We start from the raw sequence: 23077 nt of genomic DNA on the forward strand, positions 1-23077 counted from the left end.
GAATGTTTAAATTTATATCTAGAAACAGAGATTGAGAGCAGAGACAAATCCACAAGATGTAAGAAGAAAAAAGTGATGGGCTTGATGATTGAGGAAGAAAAAGGACTGGGATGAAGTCTTGGGATTCTAATGGTCACTGGAAGGGGTCGGCAAGCTTCTTCCATTAACTCATTACTTTTAATTATTTGATCATAGGAAAGGAGAGTCTGGCCTTGTGGAAAAACACAAAATCAGTTTCATTAGAAAAGAGAGAGTCAGTTGTTTTTAAAACAACAAGAACAATATGCCCTGAATAGTAGAGAAACAGAAGAGCGATTGATCTACAAAGGCAAGACCCAGATTGAGACCACAGTGAACCCTGCAAAATAGAGGAGCCCCTGGGTGGGAGGGGATATAACTGGAACTCTGGGAATGTAACGTGCATGGTATGCTTGTCCGACAGACAGGGCAGCTTAGGGGAATAAGTCTCTGCAGGGTTGTAGTGAAGAGAGAATACGGGACAACTGCAGGACCACAGCTCAGCCAAGAGTAAGTGTAAACTTAAACATATTTCTTGATTTCTCTAAAGTCTCTCTTTTCTGTTAAATACAAATAATAATGCATGCTTCATTCAGCAAGTTATTGTGAAGACTAAATGAGACAGTATTGAAGTTACTATGTAACAGTAAATAAGGTACAGATAATCCTCAGTACAAGCACAATAGTGTGGGACTGCAAAGATGATTGTGCAAAGCAATCTTAACAATCAATGAGAAAACTAATGATTGGGACTTGGCCTTTAAAAAGTTTTGCCAAAACATCAAAATCTTTCTTGCTGTCACTGACAAAGGTACAAGCAAATAAAAATAGTAAAACTAATACCTAGTACAATATAACTTAAAACATGAGAAATGTTTAAAACTAAAGTTACTTTTCATAAAAACTTATCAAAAGTAGTTTAAACCATGCTCGCCTCCTTGTCATGTAACTAACAATGTGGAGCACCATCTTTCTTTACGCACTGGTGAATTATCATACGCTTTTCTAAGTTCAGATCAGCTTCCCGCATTGTATTCTTCATTCTTTCAGTGTCTTGAAACACCTCCAAGAGTTTTTTCTAATGTGAAAATTTTCTGCCAGCATTACTTCCTCTAGGACATCTTCATTCTGTTCATCACAACTACCTTTCTCATTTATGTTCTCTTTTAGTAAATTTCTGTGGCCTCATACCTAGAAACTGAAATGACAGCAGTGTCAATATTCCATAGTCAGCTGTCTTCTTATTGGATCTAATTTCACATCCAGCATTATTGCTTTTGGCTTCTTGGCTGCACTTTCGTCTGTTGCACAATTCCTTCTTTTAATCATCCGTTTTGTAAAATGTCACATGAGTTTATCATGGGAAGACATGGAGGCAACACAATTACATGCTTTGCTGGGTGGTAACTGAGTAACAGATGTGCAGTAGCCATACTGAGGTGATCCGTCACTCATCATGATGTGCATCTGATATTTATGTAGTGATTTCTGAACTGAAGTGCTCTCAGTGAGGTTAGAACTTCATGAAATTGCAGTTAATATACCATAGTTAATGAAACGTGAACCATGTTATTGAGGGACTGGTGTTATTCAACTAAACCATGGTAACTGAAATTGATACATATGAATTAGCAAATCAAGAGCTGCCAGTATTTTTAATTTCATCCTTTCAGTGTTCTTAATTTCTTTTTAATCAGTAAGACTTATGTTTTTATGCACAGCATTGTGATGAGGATCCCCAGGTTTTGATGGTTAAGCTGCAATTTGAGTAAGAGTTTCAAAATTAGGCTTAGTTCCTAACCCCACTCTCTGCGTGATCCTGTTTCCCACACCATTCCAAACATATCAGTGTGGCACACACCCAGGCTGAGAACCACTGCTCTAAAGCCTTCCACATAATTGAAAGTTCAGTCACTCTAGCTTTGAATTTTTCTACTTAAAAAAAATCGTTAAGAAAGCTATTAATTTAGAATTTTTGTGTCTTTGCTTTTAATGATTTCTTCTTGTTTTTGCTTATTTCATTTCCATTTGCTCATTTCATTGTAAAGAAATGGCTCTGAGAAAAATTTAAATTACCTTTGACTTTTCAGAGTGTGCCCCTAGATCTCACTTCACCCCTTTTCCCTCTTTCCATCTCAAGAAACAGAATTAAGAATAAAAGTAAGGGGAGATAGTGTGAGTGAGAAAGAACAGAAATCTAGCCCCATGTAAATTAAAATGTTAAAAATTAAAAAATCACATATTTTAAAAGGATTTTTCCATTAAACATAGGAATTAAATAAGAATTTATGTTAGAGAACTGGGTTTGGGGAGACAAAAGCTTTCGTGAAAACGTTTATTTTAGGTTTATTTTTTAATATCAAGTATTGTGAATATTTTAAATACGAAATAATGGGGAAATGGCAGAAAAAATATACTAACTAGGTGGAGTATTGCATAAATTTAGTGAATGTAAATGTTAGTTTTAAATACATTGTAGCAAGAAGAAAAAATGCAAAAGACACAATGTGAAGTGAAAAAAGTAGGAAACAGAATACTTTCCACGTAAGACAACAATGCAAGGGAGTTGATGCTTCTGCCCCTTTCCTCACTGCAGGAATGCCATTGCTCTCTCCCTCCCAGCCCCTCTCCCTCCCAGCACAAGGAACAAGGTGATGCTTGGCCAATTCCTTAGAGTTACTGCTCAGAAGAAACACTACAATGAGAAATAGTAACTGGCATGTCAAGGTCCTGTTAGCTTCAGGTTCCTGGTATTAATAGAATCAAAATAGTAGACAATTCCCATCCTGATTCTTAACATAAGTTTAATACTATGCTCCACTCTGAATTTCTAAGCCTACCCCCAACCACATCCCAAATGGTGTACCAGTGTGGCCCACTGCCAAAAATAATATAATAATATTCCTCACAGCGGATCACAGTTATACCCAGAGGAATAGAAGGTCGATCTACCTGGAATTCCTTCTCCTCTTGCTGTGAAGCTGGTTCACTGTGCGCTGGTTACCAACTTGTTTGACTCCAGTGAGAGAAAACACCTGTGCATACAACAAGCTGCATGAAGAGACTTTTTACTACTTACAGATAGGCAGCAAGACAACAGAAGCCTGTGACACATTGTAAGCCAGTCTGCAAGGCTCAAGAAATTTGCCCAGGATAGACGGAGTGCCCTCCATGCATACCCCACTTGTATCAGCTGAGGGACCCCAGAAAGCCTCTCACCCTGGGTTTTATGCTGTGGGGCAATGAGATTTGCTGGGCTAAAATATTGAAGGTTATCTTATTTCAGTAAAGCGGGGTCCCAGAACACAGCTCAGGCTGTTCCAGCCAGCCCTCCTTATCTCAGAATGTTGCATTCCCAGAACATTCTACAGCTGTTCTTGAGAACTAGAAATGAGAAAAGGGAGGACAATAGGGCTGGTCCAAGGCCACCCAGAGAACTGTTCTACATTGTTCCTCCCCATCTCCCTTCGCTGCCCCTTTCTCCTCCTCCTCTTTCCTCCCCCTCCTCCTCTTCTTCCTCCCCTTCTTCTTCTTTTCTCCTTTGATACCTATCTGTCCTCCTTAAAGAATTCCAGTCACATCCTGGTAGTGTCCCAGCTGGCTTGAGACCAGAGAGGTTGTCTTTTTTGATTACTTTGCATCCTGAAACGGTGAAAACGAATGCACAGATAACTGATCTTATGGTCTTTTGAAGGAATCTACTCCCCAGTGTGTTTCTAATTCTCTAGGGTAGAATGTTTACAGGAGTACAAATAAACTCCCCTCTTGATAATATTAATCCTCTTTTATAACATATCTGGACTTGTGTTACTTTTCTATTCTCCTTTTACCATGAGTGAGAAGAGAGAAGAATAAAATGGATACCAAAATATATGGACTATGAAATATTGAAAGCTGAGGATTGGGAATTCATAGAAACTATTTCTCTGGATACTATTTTTCTTACAGCACAACCACATGACTGAAGACAGAGCTTATCTGGATCAGTGTTTCAGAAACTGTTGCCAAGAAACTTCTTCAAATGCAGATTCCTGGACCTCAGTGCAAACTACCATATTAGAAGTGAGAGTTGGGGTGAGATGGAAGAGAGGTGATATTGAGAATCTGCATTTTTATAACTTTTATTTTAGTTTCAGGGGTACATGTGAAGGTTTGTTATATAGGTAAGCTCATGTCACAGGGGTTTGTTGTACAGATTATTTCATCACCCATATATTAAGCCTAGTACCCAATAGTTACTTTTTCTGCTCCTCTCCCTCCTTCAACCCTCCATGCTCAAGCAGACCCCAGTGTCTGTTGTTCCCTTTATGTTCATGAGTTCTCATCATTATCTCTCACTTATAAGTGAGAACATGTAGTATTTGGTTTTCTGTTCCTCTGTTAGTTTGCTAAGGCAAATAGCCTCCAGCTCCGTCCATGTTCCCACAAAAACACATGATCTTGTTGTTGTTGTTTTTTTTTATAGCTGCGTCATATTCCATGGTGTATATCTACCACATTTTCTTTATCCAATCTGTCACTGATGAGCATTTAGGTTGATCTGTATTTTTGCTGCTGTGAATCATGCTTAAATAAACATTCGTGACCGGGCGCAGCGGCTCACACCTGTAATCCCAGCACTTTGGGAGGCCGAGGCGGGTGGATCGCGAGGTCAAGAAATTGAGACCATCCTGGCCAACATGGTGAAACCCCGTCTCTACTAAAAATACAAAAGTTAGCTGGGCATGGTGGTGTGTGCTTGTAGTCCCAGCTACTCTGGAGGCTGAGGCAGTAGAATTGCTTGAACCCGGGAAGCAGAGGTTGCAGTGAGCCAAGATTGCGCCACTGCACTCCAGCCTGGTGATGAAGCAAGACTCCGTCTCAAAAAGAAAAAAAAAAAAAACAAAAACATTCATGTGCATGTGTCTTTACGGTAGAATGATTTTAGCCCTTTGAGAAATCACCATACTGCTTTCCACAATGGTTAAAGAAAGTAACTTACATTCCCACCAACAGTGTACAAGTATTTCCTTTTCTCTGTAACCTTGTCAGCAACAGTAACTTTTTGACTTTTTATCAACAGCATTCTGACTTGTGTGAGGTGGTTTTGATTTGCATTTCTCTAATGATCAGTGATATTGAGCCTTTTTTCAGTGCTTGTTGACCACATGTGTGTTTTTTATTAAAAAAAAAAAAAAGTGTCTGTTCATGTCCTTTGCCCACTTTTTAATGGGGTTGTTTTTCTTTGGTAAATTTGTCTTAGTTCCTTATAGATGCTGGATATTAGACCTTTGTCAGATGCATAGTTTACAAGTATTTTCTTCCCATTCTGTAGGTTGTCTGTTAACAGTTTCTCTTCCTGTGCAGAAGCTCTTAAATTTAATTAGATCCCATTTTAAAATTTTTGCTTTTGTTGGGATTGCTTTTGGTGCCTTTGTCATGAAATCTTTGCCCATGCTTGTGTCCTGATTGGTATTGCCTAGATAAGAAAATCTAGAAGAAACTATAAGAAAACCCTAGAAGACACTAGGGTTTTTAGAGTTTTGGGTTTTACATTTAAGTCTTTAATCCATCTTGAGTGAATTTTTGCATATGGTTTAAGGAAGGGATCCAGTTTCAATTTTCTGCATATGGCTAGCCAGTTATCCCAGCACCATTTATTGAATATGGAGTCTTTTCTCCATCGCTTGTTTTTGCCAGCTTTGTTGAAAATCAGATGGCTGTAGATCTGTGGCCTTGTTTTGGGGCTCTCTATTCTGCTCCATTGGTCTATGTGCCTGTTTTTGTACCAGTATTATGCTGTTCTGGTTACTGTAGCCCTGTAGTATAGTTTGAAGTCAGGTAGTGTGATGCATCCAGCTTTGTTCTTCTTGCTTAGGATTGCATTGGCTATTAGGGTTCTTTTCTGGTTCCATATGAGTTAAAATTTTTTTTCTAGTTCTCTGAAGAATGTTGTTGGTAGTTTGATAAGAATAGCATTGAATCTATAAATTGCTTTGGGCAGTATGGCCATTTTAAGGATATTGATTCTTCCTATCCACGAGCATGGGATGTTTTTCCATTTGTTTGTGTCTCCTCTGATTTATTTGACAGTGTTTTGTAATTCTTATTGTAGAGATCTTTTATCTCCATGGTTATCTGTAGTCCTAGGTATTTTTTTTTTTGTGGCAGTTGTCAGTTGTGAATGGAATTGCCTTCCTGAATTAGTTCTCAGTTTGGCTGTTGTTGGTGTATAAGAATGCTAGTGATTTTAGTACATCGAATTTGTGTCATGAAACTTTGGTGAAATTGTTTATCAGCTGAAGACTATGGAGTTTTATAGATATAGCGTCATGTCATCTACTAACAGGGATAGTTTGACTTCCTCTCTTCTTATTTGGATGCGCTTTATTTCTTTGTCTTGCCTGATTACTCTAGCTTAGACTTCCAATACGATGTTGAATAGAAGTGGTGAGCGAGAGCATCCTTGTCTTGTGTCAGAGAACCTGCTGTTTTTTTCTCAGTGTTTAAAAAAAACTTTTTATTGTAAAATCTAACAGATATAGAAGACTATATAAAACAAATCAAATACCCTTATAACCACAGCTAGGTTTAAAAAATATAATTTTTCCATCCATCTATCCTAATCACAGTCCCTTCCCTCTTTTCAAAAGTAATCACAGTCCTGATCTTTATGGTAATCAAGTCCTTATTTTCTTTGTAATTTTATCACCCAAATGTTCATGCCTAAGCACTAGTTTAGTTATGCTTCATATTCCTTCTTCTAGAACAGGACTGTTTTGTTTTAAATTTTTCCTCCTTTTATTTCTTTTTTTTTCCAATGGGGTTTTGGGAACATGTGGTATTTGGTTACATGACTAGGTTCTTTAGTGGTGATTTCTAAGATTATGGTACAACCATCACCCAAGCAGTGTACCCTGTACCCAATGTGTAGTCTTTTATCTCTCACCCCCTCCCACCCTTTCCCTCGAGTCCCCAAAGTACATTGTATCATTCTTATGCCTTTGCATCCTCATAGCTTAGCTCCCACTTGTAAGTGAGAACATATGATGTTTGGTTTTCCATTCCTGAGTTACTTCACTTAGAGTAACGGTCTTCAGTTCCAACCAGGTTGCTTCAAATGCCATTATTTCATTCATTTTTATGACTGAATAGTATCCCATGGTGTGTGTGCATGTGTGTGTGTGTGTGTGTGTGTGTGTGTATAAAATAATTTCTTTGTCTACTCTTTGAATGATGAATGATGAGCATTGGGCTGAGAGAACCTACATTTTTAACAACTTATTTAGGTGATCCTCAGGAACTCTAAACCATGGGAATCACTGCTAGCCTATCTCCTTATACACTTAAGAAGCAAGATCTACAGCCTCCAATGTATCACATTTTATTTCCATAAGCCTTCAAAACCGATCAAGGGTGATGAGGATGGCATTATTTATCTCAATTATGTATTTTCATTCTCCTTCCTAAAAGAAGATTATATGCCTCTATCTGTTGACATGTGACTTGAAATGCTTCTCTTTGGGAAAGGCATACTCCATGATCTGAGGAGGTCATTTACATCACACTTGGCCATGTAAATTGCTATGGCCAATGCAATGTGAGTAAAAGTGATATCTGCTGCCTCTGGGTAGATGGCTTCAAGAGCCATCTCATGGCTCTGTCACTATTCTTTCCTTTTGCCACAAGACTAAGATAAGGCTCTTTCCTCCAGTCTCAATCACCAAATAAGGAAGATACGTGAGGCAGACCCACAGCTCTCCTAGAACCTACATTGACAGAGTAGGAAATAAACTGTTACTGTTGTAAAGCACTGAGACTTTGAACTTGTTTTTATTTTTTAATGGAGCATAACATAAGGAAAGATTTCCAATCCATGGAGATAAAATAATTTTTAAAATTTACTTTCCTATGACAAAAATATGGCCACGTAAAAGCAAAAAGTAGCTTGTGCTGCCTCTAAGGTGGTGCAGTAAGTGCACCTACGAATGCCCAACGAAAGGACAGTCCCAATGTGTATACTAGCTACATACTAGTTTCATCCTGCCTTAGCACCCCCATCCTGCACTGTCTCAAGGACAGCAATAGAGCTTTACTCTGTCTTCAAAACAATGGAAGGATGCATTCTTTGCCCTGTCCTCCTCCTACACATATATACAGTTTGGGCAAAAGGAATACCACCAGGCAAATTGTTTTCAAATCTATCTAATTTCTTCAAGACTTTTCCTGTTTGTTTTTCTAAAATCACTTTCTCTCCTTCCATGGCAACAGGACAAGACCAAACGCTTCTCTTTTAATATTCAAGAGCTGTTGCTCTCAGACAATGTAGTGCTATTCAGCAGAAAAGCCCTATTCAGCATATTAAAAAAATCCCATTAACTCTTCCCTTCTCATCACTTGTGAATTACAGATACCCTGGTCAATACCCTTGTCAGAAACTGATTTCATCTTTCTGACATCAGGTTTTAAACACATATCAGAATGAAAAACAAAGTATATGGCTATTTCTATCTACTCATGTCTCACTGTAAATAAATGAAATGGCAAGGTTCTGAAGTTGATATATAACATTAACTTGATAAATACTATTTGAATCTGGAGACTTATATATGGAAAGGAATTTCCAGAAGCTACCTTTCTTTAGCTCCCAGTCATCTAAATTAATAAAAACATTCTGCAATTAAAAAAAAATCTAAAAGATACTGGAAGCAAGTTTAATATGCTGAAAATATACATGCAAGTCTACTCTATACATGGGTGACAAGTAAGTCACATAGAATTATATTAAAGCAATTATTACATGTCATTTGTGCTTCTTGATTAGTCCAGAGTCCCTATATAGTACAAAAGCAAATATCTTTGTTTGATGACAAAAAGCCAATAATTCCTCCAGGTATAACTGGAACCATGTCATTTGACACAATATGCTTTAAAATGGTACGTGGCTTCAAAACCCAAAGATTTATCAAATATAATTTTGCAAGTGTGCTTACAGGAGCTAATATAAACCTTAGTTTCAAATATTTTGTTTCAAATGTAAGGAACAGTTGCTTCCATATAGAATAGAGCCATTTAGGAGCCACAATCAATCACCGAAGATAATCAAATGTCCCTGAGCTTCATGACCCAGGTTAATTGAGTTAGAGGTAATGATACTTGAATAACCTCTTGTTGCCTGATTTAGAAGCCCATGACACTGCTGAGATACTTATATTTAACTCTTAACAGGATTCCATTATGGTCCAGAAGCTTCTGAGACTGTTGAGTTTGGAAAAAAAAAGGGTGCTCTAAACTCCACCAGGACTACCTCCAAGGGGACAATTCTCAGGCCAAGATAACTAGTGGAAATCTGGCAAATTATTTATACAGTTTTTCCTCTTCCTTTCTTAACTACAAGAATTCGAGACATTCCAAGAGGTTTAGGAGCAGTTTACTTGGTCCCACACTCCCTGGAATACCTCAGAAGACCCCAGAATTATTTTATAACCCCAGGGAACATCCAAATTTCTATAATATAAAAAAAAATACATGCACACTGATTATGGGCTAGACTGTGCCTATCAGACTTATATACAACAAACACTTGGATACATCCAGAATCCTTAAATTTTGGGGGTACAAAATATGAGGCTTCATTCATCAGCCGGCATTCACCACCACAGGCATTGCCACCCCACCACATTTATTATCACCTTGATGGGGACATGTATGCCCTCCATTTCTCAGGTATTCTTTTCCTTCTCTTACACCTTTTTCTTATATCAATTTCTTCCCCATCACACTTCCAAAATATATGACCATAATAAGAATGCCATCTAGACTGCTTAGGGCATTTGTTCATTAAAAAGCCAACTCTCAGCTAAATGAAGAGCCAAAGATCATTAGCGGTGACAGACCATGGAATTTTTGAAATGAGTACCTCCCATAAGGCCTCGAATATCACCTTGGCCAGTTATGACTCTCTTGGTGTGTATTTTATACACCATTTATTTAAAACAGCTTTGAGAGAAGGTCATTCAGGTATTTGGATGTGGGTTAACATCTAAAATGAACCACGGTTTATTATTCTTCTTATTGTCCACTTACTAAGGATAGTATAGTAGATGGTTGAAGTCTATGGCCTCATTTAAAAAAGTGCAAAAACAGCACTTTTTCTCTGTTCATATTAGAATGAATATCTTGATATTTAAGGCTCTAACCCTTTAGGAGTGAGTGGTAATTTTGTGCATATAGTATATCTGCACTTCATCCTTCTAACTCTCGAGCATAATATTCTAACTCAGGCAGAGAAGAGCTGCGGCAAAAGGATGTTAGTGTCAGCAGCAATGTTCCCTTTAAATGGACTGGATCTATAAGACAATCTTATCAAGCTTGTTCTAGCATAAGTGGCAGCTTTATGTTTAAGAACAAGAGGAGGTAGTGAAGGATACCGTGATGCATCATAAACCTGCAGGATTTTTACAAGCCAAGATAGACGTTGAGATAATGAGAACAGATTCACTTGTCAGAGGCTCTGATGTCAAAACTGGAGTTTTCCATTATTTTCAAAAAGAATACTTTTTAATACATTCACAACACAAAAGCATGCAACAGCAATTGATGATCCACAGAAATATATGTGATTAATATCAAAAAGAAGCATCTACCTCTGATTGTCCAGAGTGCCTGTGGGTGATATGATAGTTACTTTAAACATTATATATTTTTGAATGTTAACTTTTGCAAGTCCATCTTGTTTGCTCTCATTAGTCTGGAACTGCTTGAAGGGCCATTCTACAAAAAGCAATTCATTTCAGACTATGAGCAGGATTTTTATGAAACTTCTACACAAATGGGAACTGAAGAAATTTAGTCACCATAGGGCAAAAGATGAAGCTCCATCATTAAAATATCTTTGAGAGGAACTGAGAAGACTCAAATGGGTAAGGCTCAGAATGTAAAGAGATTAATGCTAAAATGCCCCCAGAGTACAGTGTGGAACTGTTAATGTCCTACGAATTTGTTAACCTAGAAAAAGAATGGGTTGTAAATTTGAAAGTGTGGTCATGTTACAGAAGCATTAAGAGAATTTAGGAATGAGAGGATTGCAAGAGCTACCAGGGGCCATCTGATTTTTTCTGTGATGCTCTCTGGGTGAAGCATAGAAATAGGCATGATATAGAATACTTCTGCTTTAAAAGACCAGGACTGAATATCCTAAACAAGGACCAAAGAAAGTATCTTGGATTCTGAAAAGGAAGTGGGGGCAGAGGGCATTCTAGTCAGAACTCCACTAGAAAAAGAAATGACTTAACTATTTGTTGCTTACTGATAAACACAATCATTGGACATTAGGAAAGAAGTTATTTAGTATCAGGGATCAAAAAGAATTTGGAAGGTTTGAACGGGATTAAGAAATGAAAATAGAGGAAGATGTATGAATAGCTTGTTTCAGTATATAAACCAGTGATGTAGGGATATGGTGAACACCATTTTTTAGTTTATTGAGAAAACTTAGTAGAATTTTATTTAAAAATGTAAAGGATGTCAAGTACTAGGTCCTATTATTTCCCTCAAGACCAGTACCCCCAGCTGCTCCAAATGGAGCAGCAAAGTGAAATTAGCCAATTCCCTTGAAAGGCTGTAGTGGTTCAGCTTCAGGGGGCTTGTTAATTTTCCTTCTCCAGGGGTTCCAAGTGAGGTCTGAGAGCAGAGCAGGGAGGCAGAGTGAAAAGAGGAATTAATAAGCTTTCTAAAGTATTGCTACCCCTACTTCTTTCAGGGGAATTAGTTAATTTCACTTTGTAACTCCATTCAGATCAGCTCAAGTTTGGGAAAAGCTCCAATTAAATAGAGGGAGAGGGGAGACAAAGGCAACTGGTAGGAAAGAGAGGGAATGGACAGAATTTAAATCGGTGACCTCAATCCAAAGCATTGCCCCAAATACTCAAAGTACTTTACAAATAAATATTACAAATATTTATGAAAGATCTGGCCAGGACATAAAAAGTTTTCATTTTTATTAATTTCATTCTTCCTTCAAATCTTGGTAAAACTTCTGAAATATAAATATTTTCTATTTCACCTGAATCACAGGGTTCACAGCAATGTCTTTATGCCTGATCCATATAACTTTCTCTCAATTTCTTCACACCTGGATGGTATGAATGTCTCTACCCATTTCTGATATGAAATAACAATATCAAGTGTTTTAAAATTGAAAACAAGAAATAAACACATAGAGGGGACTTCTCTTAAGCACTGCCTTGAATTATAAAAAGGGAAAAAATGACAATAGAATGAAAGAAACTAATAGAAAAAAAATAAAGAGATGATAAGTGGAAGAGGCTCAAAGGGAAGATATACATGAAAATAGTAAGCACATATAAATTACCTATGGACATGAAGTATCATATTTTAAAGGTATTATAAAGGGCTTAAGTCAATACATTCATTTGATTTATAATATATAGATAATGGACAAATTGTCCCTAAGAAACACATAAAAATCACTGAAATAAATAATGTAATACAGCCCTTAGCCTAGTGTAAATAAGTGTTCAATAAAGTACTAGTATTTTTAAATTATTTTTCCATTATCTGTAGAACACTTCTGTTTATGCTTCTCTACAATATTTAAGACCCTTTCTTACAAAATAATATTTTACCTTTGACAAACTGGACTGACATGAACCAATAATATTAAAAAATTAAGGATATACAGACTAGTCTTTTGATAGGTAACATGATTAAATAGAAAAAGCACAGTTTTGGCGCCAGGTCACAAACAAAATTTATGTTTTTAGGCAGACTCTATGTGTGGCCTTGGGCACATTCCTAGGCCATCCTAAAAAAGAAATATCAATCTTCTTTCAGAAAATGAGGATAATAAGATCTGCTGTGTAAGACTAGGGGACTAGAGGACACATATGTAAGGCACCCAAGACAGTACATATGCAGTGTCCAACAAACGCTAGCTAGTATTATCATTACTAAAAGTTAAATATGGGTAAGGCTAGGGCTGAAAAGCCATGTAAGAGCTCATCTTATCAGCAGACTCCCAAACTAGTTTTGCATCAATATAACCTGTATAAAACTTAACAAAAATAGAGATTTGAAGGCCCCACTTCAAATTTGTTAGATCAGAATTTCTGTGAATGCTGTCCAGAAATCTAATTCCAATTCACCATGTTATTTGTAATAATAATACTTAGATGGGTTAGGTCACTTGCCAATATCTCACAGTGTCCATGCAAAAACTAGAACCCTAGGCTTCCTTTGTCTCCATTTGAGCTTGCCTATTATATTACTGTATTTCTGCAATCAACTACAGTCTTGTATTCATGGTGTCCTTAGAAGTCTAATTATTATTATTAACCATTTTGCAGTCTGATTTTGTACACTTGGTAAATCTCACTATGTCTTTTTTTCCCCAAACTCCAGACTCCTCCTGGCAGACAATAACCAAGCATATACTTTGCCCACTTTCTATGGATTCTTCCTGTTACTTTGCCACTGTTTTGTTTACAAACACAGACCTGAATCAAGAATTCCTATATAGTAGCTTCACTGAAAGCACATAAAAATAACATTTCACCTAAATATAAACTTGTGCTTCTAAACAAGATAGAGTAGCAGGGACCAGATTTACCTTCCTACCTGAAACAACTGAAAATCTGAACCAAATATAGAAAACAACAGTGCTTAAGACATTGGCCATCAGGCAGCAAAGGACAGTGATCGCTAAAATGTGGGAAACAATGCCTCCCATGCTCCAGCTCACTTCCTAAAGTGAATTTGCAGGTCATGGTGTAGGAAGAGAACAGACTGACAGAACTAAAAAAGGTTCAAATCATACCACGTATTGTTTCTGGCCACAATAAAATTAAATTCAAAATCAAAAACAGAAAGATCCCTAGAAAATCCCCAAATATTTGGAAACTGAATAACCCTCTACTAAATAACCTATTGATCAAAGAAGAAATCAAAGTAAAGTTAGAAAGTATTTTGTAATAAATGAAAATGAAAATACACATATCAAAAATTGTCAAATATGGCCAAAGAAATGTATGAGAGAAACTTATAGCATGAATATGCCTACATTAGAAAAGAAGAAAGGTCTTAGGTTTCACCTTAAAAAAAAGAAAAGAAAATTAAGTCTTTAAGTATAGAAAGGGAAATAACAAAGATCAGAGTGAAAATTAAGAAAATATTAAACAAAGAAACAACGAAGAACATAAATTATGAAAACCAAAATGCGGTTATCATTGATCAATAAAATCAATAAACTACTAACCACACTGATCACAAAAAAAGAGAAAACACAGAAATTACTAATATCTGAAATGAGAGAGGTAATATCATTACAGATTGTACAGATATTAAAAGAATTATAAAGGGATATTATTAATAACTTTATGGTAATAAATTTGATGACAGACAAAATGAACAATTTCCTTGAAAAACAAACAACACTTACTGAAGAAGAAATAGCTTGCATAGTCTCATATACTTTAGTATATAGCCTCATATATACTAAAGAAATGAAAGCTGAAATTTTAAAAACCTTCTCACAGAGAGAAGTGCTGTGTTTGGGGGTGGGGAGGAGATTACAAAGGGGCATGAGAAAATTTTTGGAAATTAATGGCTATGTTTATTATTGTGATGATAGTTTCAAAGATGACTGTCTATGTCAAGATTCATCAAATTGTATGTTTTCAATATGTGCTGTCAATTGCATTTCAATAATGCTGATTAAAACTGTGATGAAAAAAATACCGCATTTAAAAAGCATGTGGTAGTTGGTAGTTTGTATTCGCTCAAGAGGACTCCAAAAATTAATCAGAAACATACAATTCCAATCTTAGAAAATGATCACAAAAAGAACCTTAAACCAGAAAGTGAGAATCCCTCAAGTTTAATGACATTGTAGATCTTCTAGAAGTGTTTTTTTCCTTTCTTGGATGAAAGGTGATTATTTGAATTTCTAATAAAAAATCTAACATTTTCAAAGATAACATGTTTACTAATGGCAAGGAGAAAATACCTATAATCACTATGACTGAAATCAGAGAGGAATAATATCCCCATGTCAAAGTGTGTGCAAGTCTGTCCACACCTCTTTCTATTCATCAACAGTATCTGTGCACTTCATAGGCCTCTCATAAGAATAGAATAAAATAATGTCTAAAAGGAGCTTTTTGTATAAAATGTTTAGTGTTTCTAATATTTTGAATGAACAAGACTCATAAGGTGGAATGGAAAATAATTTTATTCATTTATCAAATCTGCCTTTACATATCAATTCACAGGTGATTATTCCACCCTTCACCGCCTCCCACATCCCCAGTTTATATGGAATCTAGGGAAGGTCCCATGATTTTTCTGGTCAAACTCAAAAAAGTAAGAAGTCTTTACTCTCCCAAGCTATTCTGGAACACTGAGTATGTTCTGCCCAATGTAATACCAACCCTGGATATAATTCAGTGTTAAAGCTTCACTCCTGATTAACATTGACCACCTACAGTGTGGGAAGAGAGAAGGAATTGATTGCCTTCTTCCCTTTTATCCTCTTTGTGCTTCAGCATCTCCTCCTTCAGCTTGCTACTGTGGATTTGTTACCTCTCCAGGATCTAAACAGAGGATGTAAAGTACACAAAAAGGCAGGAGAGTTTTTACTTGGGCCCTGATATGGTTGTGTTGAGGTTTAAAGCAGATCCTTCCTCTTATGAAAATATTCATGGGTTCTTGGGAAAACCTCATCATAGAAAATCATGAAAATCGTTTTTTTTTTGTTATTTTATTATACTTGAAGTTCTGAGAAAATCATGAAAATCTTTAACTAGCAGCCCTCAATGGAAGCACTACCTAGAGCATTAGTCAGAACTCTTCTCTTCTTGGGTATCTAGCTGTATACTTTCAACACCTTTTTGTTGAGTTTTCCTTGTACCGCCAAGTAGTCCATTTGAAGGAGATCTGAAATGACCCTCGAGCACTATTTCTTCCTCTCATATATCTCACAATCTGACCAAAGAAAACCTCCTATGTTTTATATCACTTGGAGCCTAACTACATTCTGTATTACTTTCCTAGGGCTGCTGTAACAAAGTAGCACAAACTGGGTGGCTTCAAACAACGGAAAGTTATTTATTGTCTCATGGTTCTGGAGTCTGGTAATCCAAAATCAAGAGGATGTCAGGGCCATGCTCCCTCTGAACCCTGTAGGGGAGAATCTTTGCCTCCCCTAGCTTCTGGTGCTTGTCGGCATTCCTTGCCTTACAGGTGCATCATGCCAACCTCTGCTTCTGCCATCACGTGTCCATTTTTTTCCTATGTGTCTTTGTCTCTTATCTTGACTCTCACAATTTCATCCATCACATATGTCGACCAACCCAATGGCAGCCCTGTGCTCTACTGCCACTGGACCCTCAAGCTGACACATGAGGCATTATTCCTCTCTGACTTCGGTGAGTTTTTATTAGAAATTCAAATAATCACCTTTCACCCAAGAAAGGAAAAGAATACTTCTAGAAGATCTACAATGTCATTAAACTTGAGGGATTTTCACTTTCTGGTTTAAGGCTCTTTTCATGATCATTTTCCAAGATTGGAATTGTATGTTTCCAATTGTTAATTTCTGGAGTCTTCTTGAGGGACTACAGACTAACTATTACAGGCTTTTTAAATGCAATAAGTATTTTTTCATCACATTTTTCATCAGTTTTATTAAAATGCAATTAACAGCACCTCCTTTTGGAAGACGGGTATTGTTAGCATCTATTATATTAGGGCCTCAGTCAAGACTTAAGCTGAAATAGCTCCATATTTATTTACATACATAATTGTGAGAGTAGAATGACAATAGTTCTATTAAAGCAAATGCATACCAACCACATCTATAATCAGAAATTTTATTCTTAAGGGTTAAAATAAGAAGCATACATTACTTCTTCTTTCTTCTGTGTTGTTTTCTTCTATCTTCTCTGTTGTTTTCTTGGTGAGGGAAGCCAGATGAGCTTTATTACAAGTCATATGCTATTATTGGCTCATTAATATATAGTGTGACCATGAGTAATCAACCCAAAAGCATAATCACTGAAATAAATAAGTCATTCAGAAAACTAAAATTAGGCTGTAGTATAAATAGCTATCTCTCCAGATAATTTTTGGAGATACATAATAAAAGTGGTTAATTTGATATCTTTGTTTTTTTGTTTTTTTTTTTGAGATGGAGTCTTGCTCTGTCGCCCAGTCTGGAGTGCAGTGGCGCGATCTTGGCTCACTGCAAGCTCCGCCTCCCGGGTTCATGCCATTCTCCTGCCTCAGCCTCCCGAGTAGCTGGGACTACAGACGCCCGCCACCATGCACGGCTAATTTTTTGTATTTTTAGTAGAGACGGGGTTTCACCGTGTTAGCCAGGATGGTCTCTATCTCCTGACCTCGTGATCTGCTCACCTCGGCCTCCCAAAGTGCTGGGATTACAGGCGTGAGCCACCGCACCAGACCAATTTGATATCCTTCACCAAATTGTTTTGCAGGTGAATTCAGATGAGAATAAAATGACCAAAAACAAGCATAAAATAGCAAACATGGAAGGCTAAAAAACTTAAAGAATGCAATAATTGTGTTAAGAAATGTTGAATACATTTAAAATGATAAAAGGTAAAAAGGAGAAAGTGGTTTTACTGCACATGACTCATGCAGACAACTAACTTTCTTAGCACCTATTTCTTACAGGAAAATAATTAGCTGCACACATAAAAGCTAAGATTAAATGAGAACAATTTGCAATCATTCTTGAGATGTGGAATGTTCATGATCACATCCCTATAACATGCACTACCACCCACTGCATAGCTCATGGTCCCATTGATCATAATTTCCATCCATTACATGCCAAGAGCTATGTGAACTCCTCTTAAGAGAAGAGGAATAATAGTTACTTTATCCTTTTTAAATTTCATCAGATAACATCTTTTCTTTTTCCTGCCAATATACTACTATAACTTTATTTGAGCTTATGTAATTGCATATGTCCAAACCATTGAGTCAAAATGCTATTTCGTACTATTAAAAATATTTTACATACATGTACAATAGCAGTCCTCCTCAATCTCAACCCCTCCAGTTACATGCTAGACTTAAATTGATTCCCTAATGTGTGCTTTACTCAACCATATCAGCTCACATTATTCCCTACTTAGTACTTCCGTGCAATTCAGACCAGCATCAGTGACTTCCTGTTACACCTATGTGGTTAGAATTACAAAGGGTTTTGGTGAAAACCCAGCTGTGACATTCTCCTTTATTTCACCCCAGTCAAATGTCTGGCTCTTAGAGACCTTCCATTCTCACACAGAATCTGCTACCAACAGGCTCTGTTTAGTTTCCATTTTATGAATAAAAATTTTCAAACTTTGATCTCAGCTCCAGCTTCATTATCCCAAACTTTCTGTGACTTACAATGAAATTTCAAAACAAATACAGTGCTTGAGGAACAAACACTCCAAGCAATTCAGGGTTCAGGTATGTGGGACTGAATGAATAACCTTAGGATATTTGAGAAGGGAATAGAGTTGGCACTCCTGTCTGTCCACAGTCACCTTTTGTAAACCTTATTTTCTCCCTTTTCTTGTCTGTTCTTCCCTGACAGCAAGATGCTTTGTATTCTTCAGCTCTCTGTGACTGCCACAATAATTCATTTACAAAAAAAGTGTTATGTGTCTAATAAGTTACATCTTAGGAATATTTAAATTTCTAAATAATACCAGACAAAGGGAAGAAACTCTTTAAAAGGGGGACCAGTACAAAAATCACTGCATTATAAAACAGGAAGGGACGCAAATTCTTCTTCCTTGGGTTTCATTGTGTGTGGTGGCTTATTCATCCAATTTTTCAACAAAGATTTTTTAAGAGCCAATATATACCTTCATGGTGCTTGAATTCTTTTATCTTATTTCAATTTGTTCTGTACCAGTGTTAGCTGGACATTTGTCTAGCTTGCCTCTCACTTGTGGACTAGTTTCAAGAACAAAGCGAGCTAATTATATGATACAGTAGTGCCTTATATATAATACTCACTCAATAAATGAGGAATTTAATTCATTCTCATCTAGTTCCCCTTTGGAAAAAAAGTGCATTGTAATCTTAAGGGACTTTTCCAATGTTCTACATCTGGTCAGTGAAAAACAAAATAATTCACTAGCATTTTAGGTGCCAGTATAGAAAAACACTTTTTGCATAATGTTAACAATCAAATCATACCGTATTGGCAACGTCTGATTCAAATTTGAATCTTTAGCACCAATTTATTTGAAAATTATACTTTTAACTTTTCTGTTCTCATAACTATTAAGCTAACTATTCCTGGTTGGTCCTGATGCATTATAGAGTTTTATGATCACTCTGCAGTGTGGCCTGACAGGATCTATGGCAGGAACAGCCTCACTATGCTCAGAGTGCATTCGTAAGAAAAGCCTCAGTTTTTTTTTTCTTTTATTATTATTATACTTCAAGTTTCAGGGTACATGTGTACAATGTGCAGGTTAGTTACATATGTATACATGTGCCATGCTGGTGTGCTGCACCCATTAACTCGTCATTTAGCATTAGGTATATCTCCTAATGCTATCCCTCCCCCCTCCCCCCACCCCGCAACAGTCCCCAGAGTGTGATGTTCCCCTTCCTCTGTCCATGTGTTCTCATTGTTCAGTTCCCACCTATGAGTGAGAATATGTGGTGTTTGGTTTTTTGTCCTTGCGATAGTTTACTGAGAATGATGACCTCCAATTTCATCCTGTCCCTACAAAGGACATGAACTCATCATTTTTTATGGCTGCATAGTATTCCATGGTGTATATGTGCCACATTTTCTTAATCCAGTCTATCATTGTTGGATATTTGGGTTGGTTCCAAGTCTTTGCTATTGTGAATAGTGCCGCAATAAACATACGTGTGCATGTGTCTTTATAGCAGCATGGTTTATAGTCCTTTGGGTATATACCCAGTAATGAGATGACTGGGTCAAATGGTATTTCTAGTTCTAGATCCCTGAGGAATCACCACACTGACTTCCACAATGGTTGAACTAGTTTCCAGTCCCACCAACAGTGTAAAAGTGTTCCTATTTCTCCACATCCTCTCCAGCACCTGTTGTTTCCTGACTTTTTAATGACTTCCATTCTAGCTGGTGTGAGATGGTATCTCACTGTGGTTTTGATTTGCATTTCTCTGATGGCCAGTGATGATAAGCATGTTTTCATGTGTCTGTTGGCTGCATAAATGTCTTCTTTTGAGAAGCGTCTGTTCATGTCCTTTGCCCACTTTTTGATGGGGTTGTTTTTTTCTTGTAAATTTGTTTGAGTTCATTGTAGATTCTGGATATTAGCCCTTTGTCAGATGAGTAGATTGCGAAAATTTTCTCCCATTTTGTAGGTTGCCTGTTCACTCTGATGGTAGTTTCTTTTGCTGTGCAGATCCCATTTGTCAATTTTGGCTTTTGTTGCCATTGCTTTTGGTGTTTTAGACATGAAGTCCTTGCCCATGCCTATGTCCTGAATGGTAATGCCTAGGTTTTCTTCTAGGGTTTTGATGGTTTTAGTTCTAACATTTAAGTCTTTAATCCATCTTGAATTAATTTTTGTATAAGGTGTAAGGAAGGGATCCAGTTTCAGCTTTCTACTTATGGCTAGCCAGTTTTCCCAGCACCATTTATTAAATAGGGAATCCTTTCCCCATTGCTTGTTTTTCTCAGGTCTGTCAAAGACCAGATAGTTGTAGATATGCGGCATTATTTCTGAGGGCTCTGTACTGTTCCATTGATCTATATCTCTGTTTTGGTACCAGTATCATGCTGTTTTGGTTACTGTAGCCTTGTAGTATAGTTTGAAGTCAGGTAGCGTGATGCCTCCAGCTTTGTTCTTTTGGCTTAGGATTGACTTGGCGATGCAGGCTCGAAAAGCCTCAGTTTTAAGAGGAGTGATATAAACCTAGAATGACAGGGGAGAATGGTGACCAGATGTAGGATGAAAATACAGTTAAATGAAAAATGGCAAAGGAATCAGAGGATTTTGGACCTTGAATATCAAGAATTTCAGGGGTCCCATTAATGCTATTTTCAAATCTTTGAAGGTGTTGAATTTAGTAAATGAGTAAATGATTTATGTGTGTTTTCAGAGACAGAAATAAAACCAAAGCTGAAGAAAAAGAAAATCAATTGCTATCAGTTTAACTATAACTAATTTATTGAATCAGTTGGACTCAGTAGGATACAAAAAGGAAGAGCAAGAGAGTGAGTGAATAAGAGAGAGGGAGAAAGAAAAAAGGAAGAAAGAGAGAGAGAAAGAGGAAGGAATGAAGGAAGGGGAAGGAAAGAGAAAGAGAAAGTAAGAGAGAGAAAGAAAGAAAGAAAGAGAGAAAGAAAGAGAAAAAGAAAAAGGGAAAGGGAAAGGGAAAGGAAAGGAACGAAGGAAGGGAGGGAGGGAGGAAGGAAAGAAGGGAGGGAGGGAGGAAGGAAGGAAGAGAGGTAAAGAAAAAGCAAGCAAGCAAGGTTTTGCCCTCTGACCTTTCATATACACCCCTAGGGTGTTTCTCTTTCCCCATCATTTATTGGCATCTAGGACAAGCCTCTCTGCCCACATTTAGTCACAAGAACAGTCTCATTTCAGTACTTTTCAAAGCACCACCCAATAATATAAAAAGCTTTGAATCTTACCCTAATTGAAGCTTCTCCCTTCCCCTGTATCTGGCTGGAAATCTGAAGAGCATGAGAGATTGGCCTCCTCTCTCTTCCCAGCTCCACTTCTTCCCCTCGCTCCCTAGCTACTCTTTGATTGCTCCCAGGTCAGACCCAGGTAGTGAGAGAAGACTAGGCAAAAGGGGCTCAGTTGTATGTGATTGGTTTAGTTACTTTCAGGGCTTTTTTGTTGACAGTGTTTCTCAACAGTGTTTCTGCAGATTCCTACAAACTCTTCTACTGGGTATTCCTCCACTGCCGGTCAACCTGGGCAAGGCGGCTCCTCCAGCCAGCTGCTTAGGACTAATCTGGGCTTCTGCTGGGTCCCTCTGCTGTGCTCTCCTTGTCCCTTCAGGCAGTCCTTTTGGGTGGAATCCTTTTCAAGCTGACCTACAGCCAATTCCTTTCGGTGCGATTCAAATCTAGATAATAGTGAGGACATGCATTTGCCTACAGCTGGAGCAAGTGCAGCTCATTCTATAGCTCACTCTCAAAGTCATTTTTCTTCCTTTTGACACCAGCAAAGCACAGCTCCAGCCACAGCCTCTCCTATTAGACCAAGAGTAACTCAAGTATCACATCTTTGCACATCAAGAGCTTGAGCAAAACGTTATTTCACGGTTTTAGCCTGATTCTTCCTTGAAGGTTTCTCACTTAGAGTGGGGTGGAAAGTACCTTCTTCTCCCCTTATCCCAGTGACACAGAAAATGTTCCCCAAAGAAATGTCTTTCTAGAAGGCTTTCAACCCTGGCCTTTTATAGATGCCTGTGAATGAGTGATAACTAATGCCGGCAGGTCAAATTTAGGATCACCCCCTTTGCAAGTCTAGCTCCACGGCTGAGAATGTTTTGTTCTCCAACTTTGGGCCTCTGGAGACAACAGAAAATAATTTTAGTGAACATCCTTTGGCTTACCTAAAAATGTTTCAATAATTCAGAGGTTCAGAAAATTTAACTATCAGCCTTGTGAACCCCTAAATAATTTAAGTCAGGGCTAAATCTCTATTTTAGACTGTGAGAGAACAGATAAGTCTCCAGCATGGATTGAGAAGGTGATAATCTCTAAGTTCCTTTTAGCTCCTAGGATTTGCTGATCCACAGGCTGCCTCTGTCAGATGAGCCGAGTGGTCTCCTGGTCTTCAAAAACAAACAAAAGGAAGAACATCAACAGAAAACCAGAATGTGATACAACTCAATAAACACCTCCACATATCCTACTTGGCCATTATGTATTTGATCTCTTCTCATTTTGTTTGAGTTGGCAAATCATGATAGCACCAAGATTGTTATTTCAACTCTAAAATCAAATCTCTAGAGGGATAAAAGGAGAGTTCTGAGTTCAGATGTATTAATTATTAAGATAATCAGT

General features: G+C 37.4%; 1 long non-coding RNA gene across 1 annotated transcript in view; it reads left to right on the top strand.

Annotated features, from left to right (window-relative positions):
* Positions 1 to 391: 391 nt before the first annotated feature.
* Positions 392 to 23077, top strand: part of LOC103890508 (uncharacterized) — a 121244-nt gene continuing 98558 nt past the window's right edge. The window contains exon 1 of the long non-coding RNA XR_654831.3: positions 392 to 528. This is a non-coding gene — a long non-coding RNA (uncharacterized LOC103890508). The remainder of the gene's footprint in view (positions 529 to 23077) is intronic.

The sequence above is a fragment of the Pongo abelii genome, chromosome 3 (assembly GCF_028885655.2).
Source record: "Pongo abelii isolate AG06213 chromosome 3, NHGRI_mPonAbe1-v2.0_pri, whole genome shotgun sequence".
Classification (NCBI taxonomy): Eukaryota; Metazoa; Chordata; class Mammalia; order Primates; family Hominidae; genus Pongo; species Pongo abelii.